This window comes from Manacus candei, unplaced genomic scaffold (genome assembly GCF_025592945.1).
Source record: "Manacus candei isolate 608988 ecotype Guabito, Panama unplaced genomic scaffold, ASM2559294v1 h1tg000061l, whole genome shotgun sequence".
Classification (NCBI taxonomy): Eukaryota; Metazoa; Chordata; class Aves; order Passeriformes; family Pipridae; genus Manacus; species Manacus candei.
In genome coordinates, this window is record NW_026138109.1 from 3,368,276 (window position 1) to 3,384,874 (window position 16,599).

The window sequence follows — 16,599 nt, forward strand, 5'->3', positions numbered from 1 at the left end:
TTATCTCTTTTATAAATGACATTCACTTGCATATATGTCCCCAACTTCTTTTCTGCATTTTCCAAGCCAGTCCTTTGTCCATTTCCTATAGGAAACAATAGGTAAGATAATTTCCAGTGACCAGGGACCTCAGTTTCTATTAGTTTCACTGACACAAGTCATTAGTTTATTATGGATTGCATGGAAAACATCTAATCAGTACAGATAAATATTAATTCAGACTCAAAGCAAAAACTAGTATGAACTAAGAATTTCCTCTCTCTGCCCTCCAACCCTACTCTCTGTAGGCATCTATCTACATCCTATCCTGCTCCTACACTAACAATTTAGTTAACATGTTTGCTTCTTGAGATCCAGAAAGTAACAGTCAAGCTAAATTGGCTCAGTTTTCATATAAACCTCATATAGACAAGTGTTTAATTTAGTTAGTTTACTCTAACTTGTAACACATGTAACATGTTTATGTTACTCTGACACTTGCCAAGCCTCAGTGTCTAACAGACAGCTAACTGTGTCTATAATAGTCTAGAGCTATTTTACACATCCCAGGTATTGTGTTTTACATATCTCTGAATAAATGCTTACCCTGTCTTTTGTAACAGCCTCTAATATTACGCAATAAAGAAAATTCAGGAAAGTTGGTCTTGGTTATGAGCAGATAGTTAATTGAGTTCAGCATTAAAAAGCTTCTCTGGTGTTTGCTTCTCTGCCTTAGGACCGGAGTTAGGCAGTAAAATGACAGGTAGAAGACTGACTGGATGGCCAGGCCCTGAGAGTCGTGGTGGATGGAGTTTCATCCAGCTGGCAGCTGGTCACATGTGGTGTTTCCCAGGGCTCAGTTTTGGGGCCATTCCTGTTTTATGTCTTTATCAATGCTGAGGACAGCACCAAGCTGGCTAGGAGTGCTGATCTGCTAGAGGGTAGGAAGATTCTGCAAAGGGATCTGATCAGCCTGGATCGATGGGCTGAGACCAATGGTATGAGGTTCAGAAAGGCCAAGTGCCAGGTCCAGCCCTTACATCACAACAACCCCAGGCAGTGCTGCAGGCTGTGGGTGGAGTGGCTGGGAAGCTACCCAGCATAAAAGGACCTTGGGATGTTGTTCAACAGCAGCTGAACATGGGCCAGCAATGGCAACCTGACCTACATCAGCAATAGTGTGGCCAACAGGACCAGGGCAGTGACTGTCCTCCTTTACTGGGCACTGGTGAGGCTACACCTCCTGTCCTCCTTTACTGGGCACTGGTGAGGCTACACTTCAAGTGCTGTGTCAGGTTCTGAGAAGCTCACTGAAAGAAAGACATTGAGGGGCTGGAGCATGTCCAGAGAAGAGCAGCAGAGCTGGTGACAGGTCTGGAGCACAAGTACTGTGAGGAGCAGCCGAGGGAGCTGGGGATGTTTAGCCTGGAGAAAAGGAGGCAAAGAGGAGACCTTATCGCTCTCTATGGCTCTTTGAAAGGAAGTTGTAACGTGGTGAGGGTCAGTCTCTTCTCCCAATTAACAGCCAATAAGACAAGATGAAACCACCTCAAGTTGATATTAGGGATGATTTCTTCACATAGAGGTTTGTCAAGCACTGGAACAGGTTGCCCAGGGAACTGGTTGAGTCATCCACCTGGAGAAGGTTAAAAGATGTGCAGATATGGCACTCAGGGACAGGGTTTAGTGGTGGACTTGGCAATGCTGGGTTTATGATTGGACTAGATCATCTTAAATGTCTTTTCCAAGCTAAGTGATTCTATGATTCTGGAAGCTTTTTATGGAAAATTAGTGTCACATTTCAGGATACTTAACTCGAACTCAACAGAGGAGAAAAATGCAAAGAATATTCATAATTATGTTTCACCCAGAAGTTGTCTCTGAGAACATATTTTTCTGCTAATTTTTTTTTATATGAATTTCTTTTCATTGAACTTAGTAAACAAGAGGTCAAATTTCAAAAGTGAAAAAATAATGTTGTTCAAACAACATTCATCAATAAAAACACGTGGTCTTTAGAAGATATCACAGCAGCTTACTCTGAGCAACTCTAGAATGGCTACGCTTTGAAGAAGGGTTTTACAGGGTGACAAGAAGATTGAATTTCACTCTGTTGTTCTCCCTGTGATGATATGTCCAAGTTGAGACATATAAAGTAGTTATTATGCCTATGCCAAGCTGCTTTTTAAAGCAGAATGCCCCATTTTAAAGAATGCCCCGAGTCCAACAAACGGAGCTTAGGACTTTGTCCCTGATCCCATCCTCATCCTTGAAGGGAATACAAGTTTCCCTCTGCTTCCTTCCTCTCTAGCCACACCAGTTTGGTGCCTTGGCTCTACACTAGCAATTCTCATAATGAGAGGTGGGACAATGACCATCTCCTTCATACCTTCTAAACTGATGGTTACGTCACTTTCTCAGAAGAGAGGGAATGGGAAATGTCCTGAGGTTATTATATGAAAGGTGTCTATTTTCTTCCCTACTTGTATTTTTAAGGAAAAACTAGATACAAAGTCGGTCACATATGAGGTATAAAGCCTTTAGCCAAACTCTCTCTCTGTGAGAGCTGGTTCTGTACTCTGAGCCCTACTCCCACACACACACTGAAAGCACAGAAGATGTATGTATGACCAAAAGACAAAGGGCGTCTGGGACACCTCTTCCTTGAGTCAGTTTGGGATCTACCACACTCATGTGCAGACCATCAAGAATCTCAGTACAACTTAATTCCTCCCCTTGATTTTGAGGGAACTGATATTTTTCATTCAGGTTTTGAATTTGCAAGGTGCTTCCAAGGGCGAGTACCATGTTTTTCGGAACTGATCACTATATAGTTAGTAGGTAGGTTTTATACGTAATGTATTACTTGGCTTTCTTTAAGCTCACACCCCATACACTTCTACGCTTGCACCCTGCAGTGTTAATTCCACATATGAAGAGAAAGACCATCATTATCAGTTCCCAGAAACAAACAAACAAAATACTATTTCAGACAAAAACACATTTTCTTAGTTTTCTGTTATTCGGTGATAGACAATTTTTTTTTACTCTGAAATGATACAAAGATACTTGGGGGATTTCATTAACCTGTTGAATAAAAGCAGCAAGTCTTCAGCTGCAAGGTCTTTAATTTTTTGCAAAATTTATAGTTAAAAAGAAGGCAATCTTGATTTTTGCAAGATGTATTTTAGAAAATATTTTAAATACACCTGCTGACATTTCCACTCCATACGGTCTGGTTTGCTCTCTATGCCGGTGTTCCAGAAAAACAAAAGATTAAAATACTCATGATACAGGTCAGAAGGGGTTGGAAGTGAAACTGATCTTTAAAACACAGTGGATTGTGCTTGGGTGATAAATGAGCAGCATGAAGATTAGCTTATCTTTAGACTAGAAATCTGCAAATGCTCTGATGTTATGGTGCATGCTAGGAGCAGGCTGCAAATATAAATGTTGCCTTACTGAAACCTGCTTGATGCTGAAACTAAGATGCCAAGACTGGTGCCCTGATGTGATTTAAATCTGTGTCTTTAATTACAAAATAACTGTTTAGCTTTTAATTATTTAATGCTAAATCAGAGCCTCAAAAAAGAGCATTTTTTCAACTGCATTTCAGCATTTTCTTAGTCATATGAGCACTGAAACATTAAGGAACCTCAGATGATGAAAGCAAGTTAAACAATATCAAAGTTCTATTTTATTTGGCTTTGACAGAATGAAGCTCTCTTTCTAGCCTAAATCGGGGAGAACAGGGAAAACCCAATAGTAAATGTATAGCCTTACACTCCACTTGTGAAGGGCAACTGTTGAGTGCTAGATCCTCGTGTCATCTCAAACCAAAAGCTATACCTCTTTGAAATGTGTACTATGGAAGACAGGAAATCTATTTGCAATCTTAACCACAGACTAACTTTTCAAAACATTTGTCTAGTGTTTAAGCATAAAGATAATCTTGTGGGTAAGGCACTGGACTGGAATTCTGACCTCAAAACTCAGCTGTATGGAACCTCAGCAAGACATGTAGAGCCAGATATAAATGAAAGTGCCTATAAAAAATGATTCAAAAGTGTATCTATCTGTGACAGGTGGTAGGTGACTGCATCAAAATTTGTAATCTCAAAACTTCTGTTTCGTTATTGCTTAAATTCCATAGGCACTTTTCTCTTTTTGTTCAAGATTCCCAACACTGTATGTGTTGTACCTCTTATTGTTAACCAGTCTCAAGCTGCCTCCTAAGTATGTTTTTCTTCTGTTTGAGGAACTTGTGGGAGCTGAGGATTTGGGCTGCTAATCTTGCATCATCAAAACCAAATCAACAAAATAATAGGTCACACAAGGACTAGCAGGGTTGTTTTCCTTATCTATCACTCAGAAAAGTGTTCTCAGAACTTTTGCAAGCATGACATTTCAGGGATTCATCCACCCTTGTGGGACAAACATCCACTCTGTCACTTCATAATTGCAAGGAAATAACTAAACACAGTAATTTAACTAGTTAAATTTAAAAAGTTTCAACTGGTTGTAAATTTTTGCTTCTAGTACTTCAAAATAGTTAGTTGCCCCTCACTAGCGTCAAAACTCTGCAATGCTCTTGACCCACCTACGGCCCATTTGGCCATTAACTTCCCACACAAACTAACCTACAGATCAGTTCATCTGCCAAGGCAGTATAAAATCTATGCTCAAGTCCGTTCTGTTTTATTGCTCTGCACATCAAATAAGATTGATATTTCTTATAGAATCAAATACTGAGCAGTAAAGATTTCCCCTGAAATTGTAGAACTAAACTGTTTAAGAAGTTTAAGCCTTTCCTATTACTTTGTTCTTTCCATATTGCAACCCTTTCCTTCTGCCACAGACAGAATTATGTACAGCAAGGATATTTTCAGGGCTCCCACGGATAAATATCCAGGACCTCTATACAGTTAACACTACGATCTGCAGAATGTTCTCTCTACTTGAAATATATGTCCTGAAGAAGTGAGCTGTCATCGCAATAGGCACCAGAGAAGCCTGGCTATCCAGCTTGGACTAGGTACTAAGGCTAAAGGTGAACAGAACTGTCTGAAGACTTTAATCTCTTCAGGAAAAGTAATGTCTTTATTATGTGCCATTTCCTTCCACAAAATGTCCATAATCTTTACAGGAACTTATGTGGCAACAAATAACAATGAAGGTGTTGTTATTAAAAAATATGACTTCTCTTAGTTTAGGCACTATTTTAAGCAATTGTATTTTAATATCAAAAACAACTAATGGATATTTTCTACTCTTTACCCTCTACAGAAAGAAAGCAATTGCTCATTTGCTATTTCTCTGGTCCAACTGGACTCACTGGTATGAATTAAGCCCTCAGAACAAGATGCAATTAACCTAACTGAAGGCAGTTAAGCATACTTCATGAATCTGATACCAAAGCTCTAAAGTACAGCTCCTCCATTCTGACCCTGAGGAGGTCTGTGTGGGGTTTATAAATTCTTGTGTTTTACAAGTCGTTCTTCAAATGCTTTGTTTGATACTGTTGTTCAGTGCTTAGGATCAAAACATTGTTAGTGGATGTTCATCCCAATTCAAAATACCACGGCATTAAACATTTTCAGCCGAACATAGCATCTAGAGAATGTTCCATATGTTTGGCCGACAGAGAACAGCTTATAACACTATTGCAATTACCTCCTCTACAGATGGCACATGCTGTATGGATTACAATGTTACTTGTTCTGTTGCTGTGGACTCAGTTTGAATTGTCTGTGAAACATTTGAACCCTAAATCAATTCTTCTCCCTCTCAAAGAAAAAGAAAAAATATTTCAAAGGGAATTTTTGCAAAATAGCAGGGGTCAGGGGGGCTAGGGTAACCTTTCACTTTGTATCAAGGACAGGAGGCATGCTGAATAAAACAAAGAGGAAGCCGCCTAAATAAAACAACTTTTTCTCTCCTGACCTCATACATCAGAAAGAAAATCTTCATGGAAACAAACTATAATGGAAGGCAGACTGCGTTCAACCATGTCTTGTATAGATCTCCAAGGATGGTAATTGTTCTCAAGAACAACTTTTCCAACATCAGTGGAAGACTGAGCCAAACTCTTATCTAACAAGTATTCTTTAAAACCAAACTGTTCATGGCTAGGAGAATTGTAAAATATTATAGCAAAATGGTTTTCAAGCTGAGTGTTGAGCCAGATGACAAAGTAATGTCATGGCTTGATCAAGTCTTATATAACTGTTTAGGTATGTGGGAACATTGGATGTCAGTTATTCTTGCTCACATTTATCTTTATACGTGAACTGATCATTACAATTACTTTTGTATTTGTATTTAGACAAACCCTTTTGATAAAAAGGTCAAATGACTTTTTTCAAAATTTTATCTTTTAATCTTGATCTTGTGTTGCAATTACTCCCAGAAGTTATTGTGGTTTCCTGCACAAAATTATATCCTTAAGCATACCAGTCCAGCATTTAATACAGACACAGGACAATAAAAAGTCAGCAGCAGGAGACAATATGTTTTATATGTGCAGTTAACTTTACACAGTGCTGGAAAATATTGGCAAGTGGCAGTTAATTAGGGTACCCCTGGATTCTTACAATGTATCACAAAGAAACACAGGCACAAAGCACTTATTTACTGTAGTTGATTTTAGCAACCGTTTTTTCAGAGGTACAGTCTTTACGTGTTAGAATACAATTTCAGTATGTTCTAATTTTGCTAATACAATTACTATTTCTTTCCTGCATTCTTTGATTACTTTTAAATAATTTCCAATTAATAATTCTATGAAAAGTGGTTTTGTTTGAGACATCTCAGAAATAACTACAGACATATTTGATAACAATATTTTTACTATGTAGGCTCTGAGTCTGTGAGTTTTCAAACAGCACCAAAGGTAGAGGATTTTCTACTCCACTGCACAATATCTAGATCTGAAAATAGGACCAGTGATGGAAAGAACCCTGTAAAACAAAAGGTAACGTATAGGTATATCAGCAGTAGGACATTTCAATTTGTGGCCTGTTGAGACTCCATTTTAACATGAAACTGCTGGAAATGCTGGGCTGGACAGCTTTCAGTAAAAAAATGAAGAAATGATCTGATGGTCATACCTTCCTATTTTCTACTTAGTGGTGCACTCAAATTCCAATGATTTATCCCCATCTAGCTAATATTGTATGCAAAACCTGTATGCAGAAACCATATCTCATTTTATGTCCTGATAAAAATTTTTAACAAGAAATTAAACTAGTAAAGTCATATCTCTAAATTAATGCAATGAGAGTAAAAACTTACCTGACAGTAGTTTTCTGGTTTAGTAACTTGTGCAAGGATATTTTTATGTATTAAAACACAGAATAATATTTGAGACACCTTCTGAAAGTTATAACTGCTACCTACACTGTAGCATGCCAGTGTACAATGTAATCCCTCACTGTCTGAAAAGGGCTAGTTCAGGATCTGATTGAAAGGTCTCTGCAGGTACTAAAGGAATTTCTAGAAATATTTGATCGGAAATTTTCAGCTTAAGGTGAAAATGGTAAAAAGAGACAGATGAAAAATACCTTAATTTATTAAAAATACTTGACACCTACAAAAAAATCCTCCAGAGGAATCAACTTACTTTTTCATTGATTCTAGGCTGACATTTCTTTAGTTTTATGATTGCATTTTATTAGGAAAGTAAATCCATAATATGTTAATCCCATATGAATTCCACAGAACTTGACCATGCTGTACTTTCACCAGTGTGAATGTATCTTAACAAATACTGCCTTTACTTTTAGTGAGTACTACAGGCAGAATAAATGTGTTTAATAAACAATAATTTCTGTTGCTACTCTAGCAGAAGTGTTCTATTGAGTTATTATTATATTCAAAACCGTTAACTTTTGAGTAACACATTTTTTTCTTACCAGAACAATATTTTGAGTTTACTGACAACATTTTTTTTGCCAGCTTGATTTTAAATTACTGACAATTGTCTCATTGCAAAATCTTCAGAAAAACAGCCATTTCTACCATTCTCTTTTTAATTTTCTTATTTCTACCAGAACTACACATAGCCACAAAACTACTGTTGGCAATTTGTAAGCACATATGGGGATATGGAGTGTGCATGACATAATGCCATATACAGGGGTCTACAGTTCTTTTAACCCCTCCTGCTGAATCCATTCTGAATAGAGGAATAAAAAATTCTGGGATTACTCTTGTGTTTGGATGTTTTGTCATAAATTTACATTTGTTTTCAGTTCTAAAGGAAACCACAGAGAAACAAACCAATATCTAGACCCCTCTCTGACAGGAGATACTGCTCCACTAACTTTTGTGGCACCTGTGCTGTCTTGTATCTGTTTAGGATCTGTTTCAGTGTGTCTGTGTTAACTCCAAGGTAGAACCTGAACCTGTGTTGAGCTCTCCTGCACAATGAAAGATACAAAATGAGCAAAACAAAAAAGATGTTTCCATGTGAGAAACTGACGTGTTTTGTCTTCTAAACTTGCTCAAGGAAAAATGGCTCTTGCCAAGTTCAAAATGCAATTCACAGAAAATGAAGGCAGCACATATTTAAAGTTACATAAGCCAGTTTTATAATGTTTAGATTCTTCGTCCAGAAAAAGTACTGGAAAGTTCTTTGTGACAAACTTTCACTAAGAACTTGGAAGAAAAGAAAGGAATTCTGCCCTGTACCAACCTGCCAGAAACCTTTCAGTGTGTACCTGTACTCACAGATATGTATGGCTCAAGGAAAATGCACACTCTTGTATTTTCAGTCTCTCTCATATTAAAAGAAAAAGAAAAAAAAGAGAATTGTCCCAATGGGCATTCTCTGTCCTTATGAAGTAAATAGTACATTGATCCAGATATCTTACAAAGAGTTTACAGTTAGGCCAGCAGTTCAGAAGATTAATCCTTGGTTTCCAGACATTAGTTTAGTAGATTAGGGTGCAAATAAAATAAATTCTTTACTTTGTTTATGCTCTGCTAAAAATTAATTACAATTTGAGAACAAATACGTACTTCAGGCATTTAGGAGTACCATTGCTATGTAACAAGATAGTATAATTTCACACTACTAGAAAAGCAGGATGCAAATATTGATCCTGATTTACCATATAAACTGATGTTATCCTGACTAGCATTTGCTTATGAAGTCTGGAAGAATACTATCCTTCTTTGTGGGAAGGATACTGTAATGCTATGAGCTTATTTTACTTTAATTATGATGGGCAGTCTGTCAGACCACAAAGACGTAAGTAATTAAACTTGACTTTGATCCTTTAACATGGTTCTTTCTCTCTTCCTTTTCAGAGCTGATGTATCTTTGTTTTTCCTACATTTTACTTGAATAAAAAGTGTGCTAGATAGGCAACTCTTTCCTGAAGTATATTTTTAAACCTTCTAGTTCAGATATAAATAGTTTTACAGATATGTCTATTTGACTTATCTGTAACCAACTAAAGGGCAAGTGTAAAAAGTTTTATTTTAGGATGGCGTTGTCACTCTCCAGAGGTAATAACCCTGTTGACCATCAGAGGGAGTCACTCAGACTAAGAGAACAGGTGAGAAAAATCTCACCCTTAGTTTTTCAGCAGAATGAAATATGTACTTTCAGATGTATCAACAGGCATTCTTTGGACACATGCCACTTTGTAGCCATGGGGAAAAAAAAACACACTAAGATCAAGTGATGTGTAATTTTATATGCTATGGTTTCTGTGGGAAGCATTTTTCAGAAACTCTATACACATCACAAAATTTACGTTATTTTAGCTGAGCATAAACAGAATGAGTAAGGAAGATTATAAAGTACCTCTGATATGACTACACTTTAGATACCCTTGGAAGTGTCTTCTAAGCAGATACCTACTCTGAAAAGAAAATCTTGCTCCTACTGCTTCTTACATACAGTCTCAAGAACTGGAGACCTGAGAGTAGTTCTCTTCTGCCCATGAAAAAGCACAGTGTATTTGAACAAACTGTGCATTTTGAGCAAGTTAAATCTGCTGAAGCATTTGTAGTCCCTTATGTCAAGTTTTTAAGTTTTTTAAGTATAGCAGTTTTAAATCTGTATCATCTACTGACATACAGGATCCAGTCCACTATAGGAGTGAGCATTAACCGGTAGTTAAATTTACACAAGCAAAAGCTGAAGCAGATCTCTTCAATACTCCAAATTGGCTGATGATTTTTTTATTTTCTTTTTATAATACTATTGCATCTTAATCTACTACTGAAAGAGCAAGGTAGCTTCACGGGGCAAAAAGAATTCAGTAAAAAGGGAGTGAATAAGCCAGAAAAGCTGAGAAGAAAAATTGTTAAAACTTAGAGAGTATATTGAAAATCACAGATGTTTTTTCAGTTATTCTTTTACTGGTCTTTATTGTTCATAATGAAAAGATACAATATATGAAACTCTAAAGAGTTCAATGAAATATGTTGGTTTGCAAGTTGCATGTAAGACAAATTAATCATGTCAAGATGTACAGCAGTGTGCTAATGTGATGATTTTGTCTGGAATAGAGTTAATTTTCTTCATAGTAGCCAATACAGGGCTGGTTTTAGGATTTTTTATAAGAACAGTGTTGAATATACAAGGATGTTTTAGCCACAGAGCGTCAAGGTTTTTCTGAGCCTCACCCCACCCTACCAGCAAGGTGGTTGGGGGTGCACAAAAAGATGGAAGGGGGACACAGCCAGAACAGCTGCCACCAACTGACCACATGGATATTCCATCCCATATGACATCAAGCTCAGCATGGAAAGCTGGGGGAAGGAGGAGGAAGGAGGGTGTGTTCATAGTAATAGCATTTGTGTTCCCAGGTCACCATTATGTGTGACAGATGCTGCTTTCTGGGAGGTGGTTGAACACACCTGCTTGCCCATAGGAAGTGGCGAATGAATTCTTTTTTTGTTTGTTTTGCTTTTTTTTTTTTCCCTATTAAACTGCCTCTATTTCAACCTACAGTTTTTCTCACTTCACTCTTCCAATTCTCTTCTCCATTCCCGCATGGGGGAGAATGGGTGAGTGGCTGTATTGGGCTTAATTGCCATCTGGAGTTAAATTATGACATCTATTAACTCACTTCTGAAGATACTGAAGTCTCTCAGGCTTTGGTCTCCAGACTAACGTGGCATCCAAGAAGCATATGAGCAATCTGCCAATGTGCACCATTGCGCAGATGTCTCAGTGCAGCTTCCACATGTTCCAGTTTTAAAACTGTCTGACATTTCTGGTTGAGTATGTAGTGGCTAAACATGTGCAGGAGCAATTTTTTCAAAATGATGCATTTAGTTATTTTAAAATGTTTGTTTCCCTGAGTAGCCAAAAGTACCAGTCCACAACCACTACAGGGTGGATTGGAAAGGCTTGCAAAATTACATTTAAAAAAACAATGCAATGCTTCAGTTAGAGAAGTGTGGAAGAACATCTGAAAGCAGTAACTTCCTTTTTCTTTCTTTTTGTTTTTATTTCTGTTTATCCATTTGCACTACTGTAATTTGAAAAAGAACCAAACAGGTTTTTCAAATATTATGAGAACAAATATGCTGCTGGATTGAGTACCTAAGCATCAGGCCAGGAGAACATTTTTACAACCACATTATAATTCCCTGAAAGATATCAAATGTCTTATTAATGAATGGGCAATAACTCAGGTTTTAAAGCAGTTCTATTCTGCTTTGCATTGTTGCATTTATAGCCAGAGCTTCTGCACTGTTTGAGTGTGCAAAAGGGCAAATATGTTGCCATTATTGTTTGTAGAATGCCATCATTGTTTGTGGAACTCTTGTGACCCGAATGGAAAAGTCTCTTTGACTTTTGGGCAATTTTCTTTAATACTCCTGTCATGTTTTAAAACAATTTTGTTCAGCACTTTGAGAATAGAATGTTCAGGTTTTTTGTTTGCCATATTTTTCTTCTTGTCTTACCTTTTCCATTTCTTCCCACTCATTTAGGCCTCTCCTATTCAAAAGCTCTCTTTCTGTTAGAAACAAACCAGAACTGATTGACAGTCAATAATAAGCCCTTGAAAATATCTCTGCATCTATTTTGCAATAGCTTACAATACTCTTGAGGTACTCTATACAGGATAATTAAAAATGGAAGTATATTATTTTAAATAAAAGTATAGAATAGCTGTACCTTTTATTTTTCAAAATACAGGAAACTGTGAAAATATATTTAACAGAATGTATGCAAATATGAACCATAATCCACCAAATTAAAATCTATTACTTATTTTCATATTGACTTACTTCATCATCTCATAAAATTGCTTTGCCAGATGCAGTTGCCCTGTATCATCAGGGATTATACACTAAATTACAAGGAGAAAAACCTTGCAGACCAGTATGCTGTAGGTCCACCAAAAACTGCACAGTAGATGGTCTGTAAAATTTCTACCTAAGGCTAATGCTACTGAAACAAAGGATGATATTATTGCTCTTGGAATGACAAGTCAAATTTTTGCCTAAATTATGTTGCTGGATGACTCACTGCTGGTCTTACATCACACAAAATAATTTAATCCCTCAGGTTTGGCTAAATTAAAAATTACATGTCATGGAGTGATTTTAATGGCTCTTTCACTTTCATAGAAATTTTACATTAAAGGATTACAGTTATTTCAGTTTCCTAAGAATCAATACACAATATTTAATGTTCTAGCTAATACTAAATTACTAATTTAATAGATTATGGAAGGATGAGCTCATTATTTCCACGACTCTTTTTCTTGTACTGAAAACATCATTAGCTTTAATGTATAAGTAACTATCACTCTATGTCTTACCTCCCACTGTAGAAGAAGAAAATACACAAATCAAGAACGGAAAAAAAAAATGCTTTGTGGAAGATTTAACCCCAAAATAATGGAACCTGAATGGGAATGGAAACGGTTATGGTGCAAACAAATTAAGTTCATAACCACTACTGCATCTGCAGACAGGCAGTGCTCAATACTCATTGGCAAGTCTGAATGTTTCAGACAACATAACCAAAATTAGTGAGTCCAGGACTTTGTGTTTCGTGAAAGGATGGAAGGACTCTATTTAAATGAGCCCACTCAAACATTGTGGTTGTCATGTTTGTTTTTGTTCTAGGGGAATGACAGAGGAAAACAATCCTGCTACAAAAGCGAATTCAAAATGACTCACAGAAAATGACATGTAGAACAAGAAAAGAAATATAAAAAGACACAGATCAAACAACAAATAAAATTCAGATGGAAAGCCAACAGGTGGAAAAAAACCAACTAGTAACAAGCATCTGCTTTTGCTCTCTCTGGAATGTCCCTCACACCTTATAACAAGCACAGGATTATTTTGATTTTAGCTAAAAAACCCTCACATATTTTAAGCAGTAAGTTTTTTATGCACCTTCTAAAAGACCTCAGTTTTCAGCCCTTACCATATCAACTGATCTAAGATACAAGCAATACAAGTGTAGTTCTTCCTGTCACTTGACAATGCATTATACATTTGAACAGTGGGGCCATAAAATTCAAGCAATTTTGCAGCTTGATTTGGTAACCGTTTTTTTGCTTGGGTGTGTGATCAAGAAGCTGAAGCTACATGTTGATGTCAGGTTGTGCCTGAGCCAGTGTTTGTTGTTTTATAAAAAATGGAAAGTGTATTTCAGAGTCACATTGAAGAACAACACCAAGTTTCAAAATACTTTCACAAATCATGATTCAAGACAGCTTGTGCTTGTAGAGATGATGTCGTAATACACAAAATACCCAAAGCAAATTGCTCAGTTTTAAGTGAGGTGTTAAAGGAATAAAAATTGCTGAAAACCTACAAAGCATCTCTAACAACTGGAAAACAGCCACAATCTAAGCTGACAAATACCAGAAAATGGTCTGCTCAAACCTAGCAGTGCTGAATGTGAGCATCTTTTAGCCATGCATTAAGAAACCTAATTGATGGTCTCATGTCTGTTCTCCTGTCATCATCTAGCTAAGCAGTAGATGCAGTGGATTCTGTGGGTATCATCCTATACTGCACAAGCATATGTCAGCACTAGAAAACTCGAGGTCAAAGAAAGGTGTCTTACATTTAAATTAGAAGCCTGTGGGTTTTGTGACAGTTGTTTGTCATAAAAACCACAGTTTTGATCTGTCACAGACACATTTCCTGCACAACAGAGACCTGGCAAAAAGGAATTTCATAGAATCACAGAGCGGTTTGGGTTGGAAGGGACCCCAAAGATCATTTAGTTCTAACTTCCTTGCCATGGGCAGGGTCACCTCCCACTAGACCAGGTTGCTCAGAGCCCCATCCAACCTGGATTTGAACACTTCCAAGGATGGGGCATCCACAACTTCTCGGGGTAACCTGTTCTTGTGCCTCACTACCCTCACAGTAAAGAATTTTTTCCTAATATCTAGTCTAAAGCTACCCTGTTTCACTTTAAAGCCATTCCCTCCTGTCATACATGCTGTTGTAAATAGTCTCTCTCCATCCATCTTATAGGCTCCCTTCAGAATGATTTCTGGATTATTATTAATTCTGATTATTTCAGATTTTTTTAAGAATTGTTTCTCATAATTATGTTAAATATGGCAATGAGGATCTTCATCCTGGGATTTTGGAGGTCATAAACTACCCTAGCCCAGATAAGCACAATCTGAATGCTAGAAAAGCACAGAGACCAGTCCCACATGTCATGTTGTAGGTCACTGCCTTATTTTTTAGAGTTAGGTAACTGACTAGTATAGACAGGGTTCACATAATGCTGGTTGGAAAGTCTCAATGCCTGGAAACGTTACACTAATTGGCAGGGGGAACAAAATTGTTTCTTTCTAATTGTTACATATCTCTGCAAAATATTACAGAAACATAAAAATTACAAATAAATACATATCTGTATCTAAACCTATATCTATCTATATCAATACAGATATAATGCATTCACTTCCCTGGAAATAGCAGCTCCAGCAGTAAATCCAAGCTGCCACTTACTTACAAAGCTTCAGAGATTCGAGTGACGAGCTTGCTAATCTGTTTCTTATTGTCGTATATTTCTAAAATTCATTTCCTTCTTAGGTCTTATTCTAAAAATCACATGAAGGCAGGCATTCTCCAAAAGTTTTGCATGTCTTTGATTTTGGACAGACAGACAAAAATAACTTATTTTCATGTGATCTATTAGCACATCTGATTTTAATAATTTTCCAGTTCAGTCATAGCTTAAATCAGAAAATAAAAATATTTCAGAATGCACAAGGCCTTTTGTTATTTTGGGTATTCATTCTCTGCTAATCATTATGGTATCCCAGGTGCTTTAATGCTAAATATATCCCTTGAATATTCTAAACATGAAGTTGTCTCTCTTTTACCCTTTACAAGGAAAAAAGCGGACAGAAGTGGATACACTTCATAAAAGGTAAGGTGAAATGCAAGTAAACAAAGCACCTTTGTTCCCTTTCAAAGAGTGTCAAGTGTCAATAACTACCTGCAATATTCTAGCTTTCTTTCTCATTCTATCATAAGTCAGGCCAATAGTCTGTGGTCTTCTGACTCCCAGACCAGTGCTATAATTGTGCCTGTAACAATGTACTCTCAGATGGTATGCTGATATATGTATATATGTGATGTCTCTCTGCATATACCATACACATCCATCTCAAAAAACTTTGATATACCACTTGTAGCTCACTTCTCAGATACTTAAAAAGTTAACAGTTCAGAAAAAGAGTTATGGGATTTACATATTAATGACAGACATCAACTGGGATAAGTCTGCATTTCGTTGATAAGTCAGAATTTCATGGACTTATATTGGCCAAAGTCAACTCTAAATGATTGTAAATATATACATACATACATACATACATACATACATATATATATGTATGTATGTATATGTATATGTATATACACACACACATATAATGTATAGGAGTACAGACTCATAGAATCATTATGGTTGGAAAAGATCATGTCCAGAGGTACCATATGTGTATTATTTTAACACTCCCAGGGATGCTGATTCTGCCGCTTCCCAAGGCAACCTGTTCCAATGCTGGACCACATTTTCCATTAAAAATTTTCCTAATGTCTAATATACTCTGGGGTAACTTGAGGCCATTTCCTCCTGTCCTATCTCTAGTTGACCAGAAAAGAGGCCAACCCCCACCTCACTACAACCTCCTTCCAGGTAGTTGTAGAGAGTAATAAGGTTTCCCCTGAGGCTCTTTTTCTCCAGACTAAACACCATCAGCTCCCTCCTCATCAGAGGAAGATCCTCCCTCACCTCTGTTGTCCTCTGGACACACTTCAGCACCTCAATGTCTTTCTTTGAGTGAGTAGCTCAAAACTGAACCTAGGACTTGAGGTGCGACCTCACCAGTGCCCAGTATAATGGGACAATCTCTTCCTTGATCCTGCTGGTCACAACATTGCTGATCCAAGCCAGGATGCCATTGGCCTTCTTGGCCACCTGGGCACACTACTGGGCTCATGTTCAGCCATTGTCAACCAACACCCCCAGGTCCTTTTCCACTGGGCTACTTTCCAGCCATTCTTCCCTAGCCTGTAGTGCTGCTTTGGGTTTTTGTGACCCAACTGCAGGACTCAGTACTTTGCCTTGTTGAACCTCATATCATTGACGCT

At 37.3% G+C, this 16,599-nt stretch overlaps 1 protein-coding gene across 1 annotated transcript in view; it reads left to right on the plus strand.

Annotated features, from left to right (window-relative positions):
• Window positions 1-16,599, plus strand: part of FGF10 (fibroblast growth factor 10) — a 107,057-nt gene that overhangs the window by 79,421 nt on the left and 11,037 nt on the right. The window contains exon 4 of the transcript XR_007907297.1: window positions 15,334-15,370. The gene's annotated coding sequence lies outside the window, so the exon portion shown is untranslated. The remainder of the gene's footprint in view (window positions 1-15,333; window positions 15,371-16,599) is intronic.